This window comes from Astatotilapia calliptera, chromosome 22 (genome assembly GCF_964374335.1).
Source record: "Astatotilapia calliptera chromosome 22, fAstCal68.1, whole genome shotgun sequence".
Lineage (NCBI taxonomy): Eukaryota > Metazoa > Chordata > Actinopteri > Cichliformes > Cichlidae > Astatotilapia > Astatotilapia calliptera.
The window spans coordinates 18,220,908-18,224,780 of NC_137442.1; the positions used below are offsets into that span (position 1 = coordinate 18,220,908).

At 38.9% G+C, this 3,873-nt stretch overlaps 1 long non-coding RNA gene across 1 annotated transcript; it reads right to left on the bottom strand.

Moving 5' to 3' along the window:
• Positions 1-409: 409 nt before the first annotated feature.
• On the bottom strand, positions 410-2,054 carry LOC145423668 (uncharacterized). The gene is made up of 3 exons (XR_013904725.1): positions 1,947-2,054; positions 1,479-1,537; positions 410-1,402 (listed from the first exon to the last, which is right to left on the bottom strand). It is a non-coding gene; the product is annotated as an uncharacterized LOC145423668 (long non-coding RNA).
• Positions 2,055-3,873: the final 1,819 nt, after the last annotated feature.

The window sequence follows — 3,873 nt, forward strand, 5'->3', positions numbered from 1 at the left end:
TTCAGGGAGGTGTTTTTGAAAGGAGTACCACAACTGTTTGTGATCTTTATCAAAGTGTTGCTCAACGTCAAGTGAAACAGAAAATTGTGCAAACCCTGCAGATTAAACGCAAATGACATTAGTGGAAAATGGAAAGGAAAAACATGCAAAAAAAGAACATTTTCAATGCACAACCCCCCTTTCCTCTTTCTTAGAATGTTGCTATTTGCTTTGGGCAAATGGGCCGCAGTTGCACAACTGTGCAGCAACCAGCGCTTTAAAACTTCACACACACTCTCGCACAGAGAAAAATGCAGTAAACAGCTTTTGGAAATTCATCCAAGGCAATTCACTGCATTTCAGAATTGCTTTTCCATTTAGTTCAATTTAACAGCCCTCAAATTAGAAACACCTCATTTTACTGCAGCGAGGCTGCTCGCACATATTCCAATGCTTTTAGTGGACTCTAACACAAGCAGACCTTAGTTTCATAACACGCCCCTGCTTAATGATCGTCAAAGCTTGTAAACGGTATAACACTGCATGATCTTAGCATTATTTGGCTTATAGATCACAACAATCTCCTCCAGCATATAAACCGCAGTTCATCCTGAAATGTGCATTGGTAAAAATCTGGTGAATTTTTCATTCTTGTACTGTGGCTTTATGATGGGTGGTCTGCTGTTACATATTTTATTTCCAGCCTTCAGATTCACTGAGCCACTCCTACTTTTTGCTTCAAGGGATATACCCTCAGTGACCTAGGATTACTAAGCAAGAAATAAAAAGTTTATTTTCACCGCAGCTTTGGGAAAGTCCCGACACAAATCATGGAGTCTAGCATGTCTGCATCATCTAGGTTCCATGTAATGGCATTAATTGTGGTTATGATATAAATTCGGCTGTGGGGTTATTGCGCCATTCTGCAAACACTTTCAAAGACCAAGCCCAGGAAAAGGAGAAATTCATTTCACTGGAAATCCCCTGGAGACAATTACCCGATTAAGATCATAGTGTGTTATGTTCAGGAAGAAAAAAGACTCTTCTCACGTCAGTCAGATAAAATTAGCAAAAAAAACCAAACAAACGAGCAAACAAACATAAAAAAACAGCATCATGTGTAGTACTAAAACAGGTAAAGAATTTAATTTAGCTACTGCCTTTAATTTCACACATTTTTAAGGTCCAAAAAACAAAACAAAATCAGTGCTTTCTCTAGTAATTACAAGCTCATCCTCATATCCATCCTTTTACCTCTCACACTGTCCTGACCCTGGCCAGTGTAGGCAGTTTCCCACCCCAGGGCTTGGCCATAGTGCGGTGAAGCTCAGTCCCTCATGTGAAGGTCGCCCCTGATGGGCCATGTGAGCACAAGATTGCCACCTCTGGGGTTGTGAGGCTGGGCTAATTGACTGAAACCAGCCTGTGTGACAGACATTCATCATGACACAGTGACTGAACCACTGAGGGACAATAACCAAACAGAGGGATGTGGTTACCTTTTAGAGCTTCCTCAGCATGAAACTGTGGATATAGTGACTGCCTTTCAGAGGCATATCTACAAGGGGACAAAACCATAATGACAAATCCTCAGTAATTCAACAGCTGTTTGCGCAGTTTAGTGTAAGGTTTTAATTTTGAATGTATAATAGCAGGTCTGTAGTTTGGTTGATGACAAGTAGGTCAAATTAGCAGCAAGACAGCTACGCTCCCCAAAAACAAACAAACCAAAAAAACAAAAACAAGTTTTTTTTAAATAAAAGAATTAATTTTTATCTGCAAAATCAACTTAAAATTGAATGATTGACTGTGAGTCAATATGTGGTTTGTAACAACTTGCACCATCACAAACAAAGTAATCACCAGAGTAATCAACAGTAATCACTTAACAAAGCTCAGAATCAAAATATGTCTTAAACAGTAAACCTCAGTTTTGCTAAATACTCAAATTATCTTTATTTCCCTACCTCCCCTCCACTTTCTGTGCTCCTTTCATCGCTGTTAGGCCATGTAAGGGCAAATCACTGCGGGTAGGTGACTGCATAAACGGTGGTTATTGTGGTGTTTAACAAGATGTCCGGGGCTGCCCGCTGACGGAGATGAGCCAGGGCAAAGCGTTGTGCAATCAATGGACTCGGTTAATTACAAAAGATCAAACACAGGCTCCATGGCAACCTCTGCCACATTTTCCAAAACAAAGACCTGGAAGGCATTCAGGATGCATGGGGGCTGTGACATGGTATTACGCATGGCTGACACATGGACGATTAGCAGTGGCCCAGTGTTTATTTCAGGGGATCGGTACACATTAGTAAAATGCAGTCATTTCTAGGGCAGTGTCAGCACACGAACAATGCTATATAGCATTAATGAAACCTGTAATAATGAACAATAACCAGACCATTGCACTGAACAGACACACACTTGTAATGCAACTCTACAGCTCAGTTATAGAGTTGGTCTCATTGGCCACAGCTCGAGTTTACACTAAGATTTCTCAATAGCTGTTGCATTTTAATTCCATTTAAAAAGGAAATTATGGTGACTACAGAATGAATCCATTAGTGACTTTGTTGAGATCCTTTTGGTGTAGTGAACATAATGTTTGTTTTTGAAAAAATTTTTGAACAGTTATCAGAGAGCCTTCTCTCAAGAAATATAACTTCCACAGTAAAACATATCTGCTGGATGTACCGGGTATTGCCACTGCGGAGACAGCCTATGATGAATCATAATGACTTTGGTCATTCCTTTGAAATATCCCCTAGAGGCACTGCAAGATAACCATTTGTGGTTGTAAGAGAAATTTGTGAAGTATTAAAAGGATTTTCATGACATTAAACATAGTCAAGTTTCTTTCATGGTGATAATAAACTCTTCCATCCCTAAACATTGTTATCAGGTCAAAATCTGGCAGAATACCCACAAAATTCAGGTCACTGCTATGCAGAAAGTACTTTATCTTTAGCATTAAATAGAAAGCGTTGTCTGTCACAACATGTGGAACTAAGAAGATGTCCATAATAAAAAATAGGAAACTATGTTTTCTGCATATTGCTATTGCTATTTAATATTTTATCATCTGTGTTTGGGTCTTTACTCAATAAATGTAATGTTTCACACAATGTATCACAAAGTATGCATCAAAAAGAATCATCCACTTTCAAAAAGCTATATTTCTTTAAAGTAACAGACATACAAACTTGTGGTAAATTTTAAAACATGCTGCTCAATATATGTTTCCCCTTCTGGACGCACAACACATATCCCATACTTTGCGAGCACGTTCAAAGTCACTGCAGCCACTAGTGTAATTATGCTGCTTACCAGGACCCTGTGAACCGAACAAATCCCCTCTTTCTAACGGCTGAATGGCTGAGGAATAAAAACACTTTGAAACTGGATGTTTCTTTTTGTCGTGCCCTGTAAATTGCATTATATTCCTTAATTATTCCCTGGAGGAAATAATTTGTTACCCTAGTCATTAGGCTACAATACTTGTGCATTACTCTGTAACATGGCCAGAAATGGATTGCTACATAATTACCAGTTAACAACTTAAATTTACACACTAACACAAATCTTAATGAGTACACACATGACTGATCATCATTGCTTTTTTTTTTTTACCTCTTGAAGATCCAATTCTGGCTACTGGACTGGTTTCTGCATACCTTCAGCTTTAACATCACTCTGGGTTCTTGGCTAATTTTGTTAGCCTGCTGACTGTGCAGATGCTTACAAAGATGATGTTGTGGTAGCAGTAAAATGCAGTTCTTTCTGTCCTGGACACGGCTTTCATATATATCTTTTCTTTCTTCTTCAGTCGTGATTCTGTATTTAAGCCAGATGTTAAAGATGCAGTTCATTCATACTGTTGTTTCAGGGGGAGGT